Source organism: Euphorbia lathyris, chromosome 6 (assembly GCF_963576675.1).
Source record: "Euphorbia lathyris chromosome 6, ddEupLath1.1, whole genome shotgun sequence".
NCBI lineage: Eukaryota > Viridiplantae > Streptophyta > Magnoliopsida > Malpighiales > Euphorbiaceae > Euphorbia > Euphorbia lathyris.
Window position 1 is genome coordinate 75287648 of NC_088915.1, and position 11842 is coordinate 75299489.

Consider the following 11842-nt stretch of genomic DNA (forward strand, 5'->3'; position numbering starts at 1 on the left):
TAGAAAGATCCTAATCAATACTTAGGAGTCTCCAATTTATCCAAATATCATTATATTACAATTGCAATACCAAAGTTCTAACCATAATTCTAACAATAAGCAGCCAACTTCCAAACATCGCCTAAACGGTCGGTAACCTTCTCTATATCCTGTACTTTCTCACCTAAAAATATTAAAACATTTAAAAACGTGAAACAAAAATCTCAGTAAGAAACTATCAGCTATAAAAACCAACTTTACTTAACATAGCTACATATATACATTTATAAAGGGATTTAATCAAAACCTTAAAACGAATCAAAACAAATAAACATTTCATCAAACCAAAATCAAACCAAAACCAACTCGTATTCAATCAAACGTAAAACCTTATATCAAAATCAATCGTAACCGAAAACATAATCCAAATGAACTTAAAACATTGTATCCATCCTCGAGTTTCTCCCCTTAAGTATCAATACATAACCACATATATAGTCGAGACGTCTCTTAACATTGCCTATCCCATATGGTCTTACCTAACACTTCGCTGCCATACCCAATAGGTCTTCACACTGTGTACACAGGCCATGTCCCTCACTGAATATGGTCTTCAAATATAAAACCACCGATCCGGATAACTCTCGATGGATATAAAATCATAAAATCATAACGTACTCAAATTTCCTTTCACAATCAAATTGCAAACTATTTCATAATCATAAATCATTTGGCTTCAATTAGCCCTTTTGTATCATAAAAATCATATTTGGACTTCAATCCAAAATAATAACAACAATAACCGCAACAGATTTCTCAATCCAAAAACAATTCGTAAGAAATCATCAAATTCATTTTATTCAATATAGATATACATTGAAATCAAAAACATATATGTATATATGTAAATCAACCAAATTAAGCCTTAAATCAACATAATCAAGTAAAATCTGAAATTTACATAGAAGCATAGTCAATAGCTTCATTTGAACCATAATTTCACAATAAAAAGCAAAATCGTGAAAAACCCCAATTTTACAAAATTCTTGCATAACTTTAAAATATCAATTTCTGCAAATTCTTTGATTATATATATCTATATACATAAAACTCAAAATATAGTTGATAGTTACTTACCTTGGCTATTAATTGAAGAAAACACAACCGTTCAATTCTCCTCTAAATCATGTCTAAGACGTTTCTCTCTTTTCGATTAGGACTTAGATCTATACATAAGGATGCTATGGTTCCAATTTCGAGTGATTCGGACGGTCAAATCTCCGTAAATCAAAGAAACGGTGGAGAAACGGTCGAAAACGATAATGATGCAAAAGAAAAAGAAAAGGAAGAAAACTAAAAAGAAAAAGAGATATGCATCGCCCACCACCTCCTGGAACATTCAGGATTTATATCCAAAATTTTGCAAATGTCCATTTTGATCTTCCATCTTTATATAATCTTTTTAATAATTACCCTAAACTTTTAATTTACACCTAAAACCATCGAATTAACCCCAAACTTTTCTTATAGTACGAAATTAATTTCACATACCCAATAATTATAATGTATACTAATATCAAAATATAAATTTTAGAAATTTAGACACGGACATGACATTCTATGGTCAACATAACATGATGCGGGAGAAAGTGACTGATTTTCCCGTCTCCGTCCAGATGAAGAATCTGCATCTCTCTCCCCATTTACAAAATGGATAAAAAAAATTGTCCCGATTCTTTGTGGAAATTCAGACCTCCGTCACTTAAATTTTAAATTGCATTTCTTTACTAAATATTTTTTTTATCTATAATATATAAAACATTAGTATTTTAAAAATGCATAAATTATAATTCGTACATAACACATCATCCTACCAATATAAAAATAAATATCTAAAAATTCATGTAATATAATTTTTAGGGTAAATTCCAAAAAAAAAAAAACCCCTGTGGTTTCACCGATTTCCAAATAAACCCGAAAAATGGGTTAACAGTGTTAAAAATGAGGGGTAAAATTGGAAATTCTGAATTTTTTTAATTTTCTCTTTTTTCTTTTTTTCTTTCCTTCTTCTTTTTTTTTCTTCTTCTTCTTCCTTCCTTCCTTCCTCCTCCTCCTTCTTCTTCTTCTTCTCTCCTTCTTCTTCCTCTCTCTCTTCTCCTTCCTCTTTTTCTTCTTTTTTTTAATCGGAAATCTGCGAATTTCCAGATTTCTGGAAATTTCCAGAAATCTGGAATTTTTAGATTTCCGATTTTGGAAATCTGAAATCGAAACAAAAAAAACAAAAAAGAAGAAGAAGGGAATAGAGAGAGGAAGAAAAAGAGAAGAAGAAGAAGAAGAAGAAGAAGAAGAAGAAGAAGAAGAAGAAGAAAGAAAAATAAATTAAAAAAATCGTTTTTCCAACTTTACCCTTTGCCACGTCAGCATTTTTAACACTGTTAATCCATTTTCCGTTTTTCGGGTAACGGCGTAAACCACGCTCCTTTTTTTTTGGTAAAAACAAACCACATGGATTTATTTGGAAATCGGTGAAACCACAAGGGTTTTTTTTTAGAATTTACCCTAATTTTTAAAACCTTGATTGAGAATATATGTGGAGACGTGATAAGGATGGAGACTCTCCTAGAGTGAGGATAAAGATCTTTATCCTCTTTTTGACAAATTATTTACCCTATCCATATTATATATAATATAATGAACTCATTTATTCCCATTAGAATATATATATATATATATATATATATATATATATATTAATATTAGTTATAATTAATTATAATCTCTATTATAATTAATATATCTAAATCAATTAAAATAACTAAAATATTACACATATATTTCGGCCTCCATCAGTCCTATATGTATATAATTTTTAATTTATTGTTCTGCCTTTTACCCTTGTTCTTTGTGTGAGATCCATTAAATTCTTACTGTTAGAGATAATGTTTCTATTATCTCTGTAAATAGATTCTTATCTAGTTAGAGTTTCAATTTGTCTATATCCATAGCTAGGTAGAGTTTCAATACTATTATACTTGTGACTTGTATTCCTATACAAACTACTATTGGCTCACTATAAATACAAGGTCTCTGAGCCATAATCACTAAGGTGATTCAAATCAATATTGTGCTATTACTTATCTCTCTCTATCTCCATAATATTCTCGTATATCAAACTATACATTCAACATGGTATGAGTAGTATCAACTTCTGCATCCTCCGAATCCTCTGATCATCCACAATCACCAACGTACACCCAATATAAAGCCGCTGCCGCAAACACAGTCTCCTCCTCATGAAACTGCACCACCTGCTCCTGTTCCAACTGCAAGGCCCAGACCTCGCAATGCATCACTGATTGGTCCACGTCAACATTATATGCAGCTTCGACAGTCGTCTCTTCACTCAAGGGGACGGTTTGAGGGGCTTCTAGCTACACATCCAAATGGCACAGTGGATCCCACATGCTTCAGCAAAGCCAACAAACAACCCGAATGGCGCACGACAATGTCTGACGAGATTCAAGCTCTTCTGGACAATGACACCTGGCAACTTGTACCAAGACCACATGATCAGCATGTCATCACTTCTAGGTGGCTCTTTCGTACAAAGAAGAAGTCTGATGGAACCATTGATCGACACAAAGCTCGTTTAGTAGCACGGGGATTTACTCAGAAAGCTGGGATTGACTACAAAGAAACATTTAGTCCAGTAATCAAGGCTACAACCATTCGGTCTGTCTTTGCCATTGCAGCAGCAAACAACTGGTTCATCAATCAACTGGATGTCTCTAATGCATTTCTTCATGGAAACTTATCAGAGACAATCTATATGGAACAATCGCAGGGTTTTCGGGATAGTGACCGACCGGATCATGTCTGTCTTCTCAAAAAGAGTCTTTATGGATTAAAGCAAGCACCGTGAGAATGGTTCACACGCCTTCGAACATTCCTCCTCTCACTTGGGTACAAGATGTCACAGGCTGACAATTCTCTGTTTATCAGACGCACCGACACTGAAAAGACTTACATTTTGTGCTATGTTGATGATATACTCATAATAGGTAACCACCCTGCACACATCACCAACACAATTGCAGCCATTGAACATGAGTTTCCCATACGCAATATTAGCAAGGCAGAATACTTTCTCGGAATTGAGATAAGATATGAGAAGGATGGCATTCACATGTGTCAGGTCAAGTATGTTGCTGACATCCTAGACAGAGTGAAGATGATTGACTCCAAACCTACACTGACTCCCATGGCCACCACACCAACACTTTCAAAAGAGCTAGGCATCAGTTTAACCTCTGGAGATGAATATCGAAGCATTGTGGGAGCACTTCAATACTTAACATTCACTCGTCCTGACACTGAATTTGCAGTTAACAAACTATGTCAGTTCCTGCACTGTCCGACTGATGAGCACTGGAAAGGAGTCAATAGGGTCTTACGCTACATTCAGGGAACATCAGACTTTGGGATAGTCATGTCCATCAAACCAATAGAGCACATCCATTGTTACTCAGATAGTGATGGGGGAGGGTGTCCTGATGATCGAAGATCCACGGGTACCTTCTGTGTCTATCTTGGATCCAGCATTGTATCGTGGCAGACCCGCAAGCAACCCACAATAGCCAGATCCTCCACAGAAAGTGAATACAAGGCAGTGGCAAATGCCACGGCAGAACTCCTATGGTTCAAATCACTTCTCTCAGATCTGGGCTTTCCTTTATCCACTCCGGTTCAGTTATGGTGTGATAATGTTGGAGCAATTTATCTCACTTCAAATCCAGTTTTTCATGCCCGTACGAAGCACATTGGGCTAGATTATCATTTTGTTCGTGAACAAGTTCACAAAGGATTTCTCAGTGTCAGATTTATTCCAACCGATGATCAGGTTGCAGACATACTCACCAAGCCGCTAGCTCCGGCTCGCTTCACGATGCTACGCTCTCGTCTCTTTATTCGTGCCCGCCATCGGCTTGAGGGGGGGGGGTGGTAGAGATAATGTTCCTATTATCTCTGTAAATAGATTCTTATCTAGTTAGAGTTTCAATTTGTCTATATCCCTAGCTAGGTAGAGTTTCAATACTATTATACTTGTGAATTGTATTCTTATACAAACTACTATTGGCTCACTATAAATACAAGGCCTCTGAGCCATAATCACTAAGGTGATTCAAATCAATATTGTGCTATTACTTATCTCTCTCTATCTCCATAATATTCTCGTATATCAAACTATACATTCAACACTTACCACAACTAGCTGTATATATGTGCATTGCAATTCAATTGAATTGCATGGCAAATTAATTCTTTAATTCTATCTAAATTAATCTAACTAAACATATAACAGAGTGAGTGCCTTACTTAAGAAAAAAATGTCCGACTCCCTTAGAGCAATACAAAGTCAAGTTGATTTTACCTCTTCACATAGGGGTGCACATAAAAATCCAAAAAACCAAACTGAACCAGAACCGAAATACGGTTAACCGAAACGAATAGACTAGTGTACAGTTTTTAATTTTAAAAATAGTGCTTAATGGTTATAGTTGCGATTTTTGTATTCTAAAAATCACGGTTAATCGAAATCGGTCGAATGTTAATTAAATACTAAAAATGTATAAAAATACAGTTATTTATATTTATATATATAATTATTTATTATCCAACTATACTAATTAGTAATTGGTTACCTACCTAGTTACACTTATCTAATTAAGTAGTTATTTACATATATACTGATTATCTTTTTTAAAGTAAGATATAAACAATACATCATATATCTTTTATTTTTTATATAAAATAAATTATAAAATATTACTGCAAATGAGAAAGAATTTTGTTTTTCTTCTCACGCTTGGCTCTAGGAAGACCTAATATTCATTGACTAAATAGAAACAATATTTAGTTTGTGCTAAATTTTGTTTATACAAATTAAAATATAAGTTGAATGTTCAACATTATTGTTGGTGATATTTTCGGAATATCCCGGTTACAACCTTGGCTTTCGCGAGTGACTATGCGAGCGTGCCAGGGAAGTTAATTCCCAATTGATTTTTATGTGCCAAACTTGACTTCTAACAATTAACGATTAGGCGGAGGATGCAAGGATTAATAAAAAAAAATCTTTATTGGGTTCCTAGCTCCACTACATAAAACTTAATTAGCTAAAGCAATGGTGACTATAATGAAATAAACATAAAAGATTTAGGAATTTTTCCATTTTTATTGATTTTACAAATATTCTGTGATTATAGATGATAAAATTGAAAACAAAAGTAATAATTACAACTGAAAAGAGTACGCTAATTTCGTGAAGAAATTATGTTTGACAAAGCAATTAATCGTAAGAATGGAATATTGACTGAAATTGAAATTAACAAACTTGGAATTGACTTAGGTTGATGAATCGTTTGTGTCTGTAGTTAAAAATTTGCCGCGTATTATGGATGATATAAATGTTGTGATTGATTAAACGAAAATTTTGAATGAAATGTGAACTGAAAGAGGAAATTTGTATTGAAGGATGGTTATGAGCTTTTGGGGAAGATGACAATGATGACTTGATGAGAAACTTAAATTTAAGCAAATAGAAGGCTTGGGGAATGAAATTAAAGGCTTAAGGATAAAAATTAAAACTTCAGAACAATGCTTGATCGCTTGGGAAGAACGATTTCAGAGGAAGAACTGAGTTTTGCTGTAGAGATTGATTCAATGTTGGTTGGCACTATGATAGAAACTTGATTTCAAACAAATTGGAAGCTTGAGGAATGAAGGTAAAAGCTTAAAAATTAAAGTTAAAGAGCTTGATTGCTTGGAAAAAACCATAAATTTTGAAGAACAATTTGAGTTTCTGCTGTAGGATTTGATTGAGTTTTTGTTGGATTTGTTGATTTTTTTGTTCGGGGTGGGAATGATGGATTGATGTCCTATTTTTAGCCAATAATCCAAGCCTCACATCACATGAACTCCTATTTTTGCTCCCGTTAATTGTCATTATTGATAATGTAAAGTTTGAGGACTAAGAAACGTAAATAGTGGACAATTTAACATTGAGAAAATGGTATACAGGTCACTGTCTCGCTGAGACCAAGACACGTCTCGTCGAGACCGTATCATCTCGCCAAGACCTAACAATGTCTCGATGAGACCTAACATTTCACTGGGAAAAAAACTTTTCAGGAGTAGGTGTTGCTGAGACCTACTAAAAAATATATTTTTTTAAAATATTTTTCTTTTTTTTTTGTTTATTTCTGTTATTTTTAATAATATAATGAAAAAAATTCCTTATTTTTGGGATTTAATGAAATAAAAATGATTTTTTTTCATTTTCACCCCAATAATTATCTTGATAAATAAAAATAAATTTTTTTTCATTTTCACCCCCAATAATTTTTTTTTCATTTTCCTTATTAGAGGTGCGGCGAGCAAGGCAACCCGCATTCATGTTAATGATCTCATTAAACAATTTAATCCTTCTTGCTTTGTTGTTCTGGAGACCAAGGTTAGTGGTTCCAAAGCATATGAGGTGGTTAGAAAGTTTAAGAATTGGAATTGTGTCAGATCGGAGGCTACTGGCCGGGCAGGGGGGATTTGGCTCTTTTGGAAGCCAGGTCAAGTCAATATTGATATTGTTAGTATGGACAGTCAATTCATACATAGTAAGGTGTGTTACCCTGGTAATAAACCTTTCTTTGTTACCTTTGTTTATGCCGATCCTGTTTTGACTAACCGAAGAAGGCTGTGGGAGACCCTTCATTCTATTAGCTCTAACATGGTGGAGGCTTGGTTGGTGGCCGGGGATTTTAATGACATAGCCCTTATGAGTGATCAGAGAGGAGGGAGTAATCATTATGTGAACCGGTGTCTTAATCACAAGCATAGTATGGATCTTTGCGGGCTTTCGGACCTGGGAGCTGCCGGTCACAAGTTTACCTAGAAAAGGAATAGTGTGTTTGTTCGGTTGGATAAGGTGTACGCTAATGTTGCTGCTATTTATAGATTTCCTGAGGTCAATGTGCTTAATCTCCCTTTCCGTCACTCTGACCATTGCCCTATCCTCATTAAGATGGTCAAAGGTAATCGACTGAAAGGTAATAGACCTTTTAGGTATCTTGTTGCTTGGGATTCTCACCCCGAGTTTAAGAATTTCGTTAAAAACAATTGGCAACCTCACTCTGATGTCCTCCTTGCTGCTGAGGGGTTCAGGAGGAATGTGGCAGGATGGAATAAAAACATCTTTGGCCACATTATCAGAAGGAAAAACAAGCTTTTGAGAAGGATGGAAGGCATTCAACGTTGTTTGGAGGTCCGCTTCGACCACAGCCTGAATGGTCATCTTAGATCTCTCCAGAACGAGTTGGAAGCAGTGCTTAGACAGGAAGAGCTTCTTTGGTTCCAGAAATCTAGGAAGGCTTGGATAAAAGACGGGGACCGGAACACCAGGTTCTTCCACCTTTCAACGATCATTAGGAGACAGAGGAATAGGATCGATGCAATCAAAGACGCCAATGGTGATTGGATTTTTGAGGAGGAAGACATTCGTCGCCTTGCCCTTGATTTCTACAAAGACCTGTTTAAAGAGGAAGCGGTGGACTTGGAGAGTGCCCACTCTGGTACTTCCTTTCCTAGGTTGAGGGAGGATGCTATTAAGGATGCTTTCCATCCTATTGACCTAAAAGAAATTGATCTGGCTTTCTCTAGCATCTGTTCTACTAAGGCTCCTGGGATCGATGGTATCCCCGCTAGTTTCTACCATAAACAATGGGACACTGTGAAAGAGGGCATTTACAGCTTTTTGTTAGGTGTTTTTGGTGGTTCTAATGATATCAGGCTGGTTAATAAAACCCTCCTCGTTCTGATTCCTAAGGTTGAGAAGCCTTCTTCCTTTCTTCAGATGAAGCCTATCAGTCTTTGCAATGTGCTGTACAAAGCTATTACTAAGATTGTGGCTAATAGAATCCGGAGGATCCTTCCGGATATTATAAGCCAAAATCAAGGGAGCTTTGTTCCTGGCAGGCAAATGATGGATAATGTTGTTATTGCCCAGGAGGTAGTCCATTCCATGAAGATTAGGAAAGGTAAGAAAGGGATCGTGGCTCTCAAACTGGATCTGGAGAAAGCTTATGATAGACTAAACTGGAGCTTTCTTCTGGATAGTTTGGTGAAAGCTGGTATCCCGGAAAACTGGAGGAATTTGATTGAGAAGTGCATATCCTCTCCCGTTTTCCAGGTTATGATCAATGGAGACATGTCTGATGAGTTCTCTCCCTCCAAGGGAATTCGACAAGGGGATCCTATGAGCCCCTTCCTTTTTGTTATTGCTATGGAAAGACTGTCTCACCTGATCCAAGAGGCGGTGAGCAAGGGGACTCTCCACCCTGTTTCCATCAACAAACATTGCCCTCCTATTACCCATTTGTTCTTTGCTGATGATGTGATGCTTTTCGTGGAGGGTAATGAGGAGCAAATCAATGTGGTGATGGATATCCTTAATTGCTTTTGTGATGCTTCTGGCCAAAAGATTAATATCCAAAAATCCCGTATGCTTTGTTCTAAGAACATGGACAATGGCTTGTGCAGAAGACTTAGTGAGCTCTCTGGCATTCCACTGACTCACTCGTTGGGGAAGTATCTTGGGGTCCCTCTTCACAGTGACAGGGTCTCCAAAGCCTCCTTTAAAGACACTTTGGACAAAACTAACTGTTTGTGTGCTAGATGGAAAGCTAATTCTCTTTCCCTTGCTGGTCGCCTTACTTTAATCCAATCTGTCAACTGCGCGGCTCCAAACCATATCATGCAAGCCTGTAGGCTCCATGAGCCAGTTCTTAACGAGCTTGATAAGATTAATCGGCGTTTCCTGTGGGGAGAGTCTGGAGATGGGAAAAAGATTCACCTGGTCCCTTGGAAGGACGTCTGCCAGCCAAAAAGCAGGGGGGGTCTTGGTATAAGGCAAGCTAAGGACAACAATAAAGTCCTTTTAATGAAGCTTCTCTGGAGAATGTGGCAATGCCCTTCTTCTCTTTGGGTTCGTCTTCTCTGCGGCAAGTATCGGAAAGACAAAAATTTTGGTGGCCCTAAGGAGAGGGTTGTCAGCTGTTCCTTCCTCTGGAAAGGGCTTAGCGCTGTGTTTGCCGAGTTCTGCACGGGGATTGGCCTGGAGGTGGGTAATGGTAAATCCATTAGTTTCTGGTATGACACTTGGATTGGTGATAAACCGCTGATAGAAGTGTGTAGATCCCCCCCGCCTAGTGATATCCGTCCCTGGAAAGTTGCTGATGTGGTGGACTCGGAGGGAGACTGGATCTGGTCTAAGTTTGACACCTTCTTTAGCCTGGAGACCCTCCTTAAAATTAGAGGAGTGAAGATTAGTAATCAAGAGGAAGATAAGGACATGCACTGCTGGGCTTTGACTAACAATGGCGCTTATTCTTGTAAGTCTGCCTATGAAGCTTTTACCCCTAATAGGGCTGATCCTCCCTCGGAGATTTGGAAGACCATTTGGGCCCTTAAAATCCCTTACCGCATTAGGAGTTTCCTGTGGCTGGGAGTCAAGAACAGGTTGCTCACTAACTCGGATAGGCACAGAAGGCACTTGGCGGAGTCTGGAGCCTGTAGTAGATGCAGAGGCCATGTGGAAACCTTGTGCCATGCTCTGAGGGATTGCCCTAAAAGTAAAAAGATTTGGGAGGGGATTCTCCCTCACCACACTCTCCCTTCCTTCATGGCTCATTCTGAGGTTGACTGGTTTTCTGATGGTTCCAGTGGGAAGTTATTGGCCAATATGGAGCACGGTGGCATTTTCTTCACTATTATCTGTCACCAAATTTGGAAGTGGAGGAACGAGGAGTTATTTGCTGAGAAGACTGTCCTTATTCCTGACTTACTTGATTTCTTCTCGAAAAAGCTCTCTATTATTACGAAAAGCTTTAAAGGAGATCCCATTGTCAGACCTTCCCAGGAAAAAGAGGTCCAATTAGTTGGTTGGAGTAAGCCTAGAGAAGGGGTAGTGAAGCTGAATACGGATGGCTCCTGCCTTAGCAATGGCAGAATTGATGCTGGAGGAGTTCTTCGGGATGCAGGTGGCGCTTGGCTGGCTGGGTTTACCCATAACCTGGGGATGGGCTCATCCTTTTCTGCGGAACTTTGGGGTATTCTCTCGGGTATCAAGCTTGCCATTCGCCTGGGTGTTAAGAGGCTTTCTGTAGAATCTGATAATTTGGAGGCAATCAACAGGATTTCTGATAGCCAGGCTTTTTGTCTTAACAGCCAGAATCTTATCAAAGCTATTTTGAGGCTTCGTCCTGCCTTTGAGGTTTTAAGTTTCTGCCATATATACAGGGAATAAAACCGGGTGGCGGATCGCTTGGCAGCTGCTGGGCATGTGGGGATGTTAGGTGTTTCTACCCTTTCTGTTCCTCCTACTTTTCTTTTGTCTACTCTCCTTGAGGATAGGATTGGGGTCAGCCTGCCTAGACTGATCCCGGGTTAGTTTTTGTCTGTTTGTTTTCCTTTCCTGTTTCTACCAAAAAAAAAAAGATAAATAAAAATAAATATGTTTTATCTATATAACCCATCCACGCATTTCACCTCTTTGTTTTGAATCTTATTTTTACTTAGTTCATCATTTCTCGTTTCTGTCGCTCCCTTCTTCATCTCCTTCACTCTTCAGTCCATAGTCCACACAAACACAATGTATGCACATCTCTCTCCACCATTAATATTTTCAACTCGTCATTGACCCATCGTCCCACTCACAATAAAAATTAGATTTTTTTTATTATTTTCATTTTCTTTATTAATGTTTAAAATCTAGAATAAAAGATTAACCGGCCGAAATAGTTGGTTAACTGAA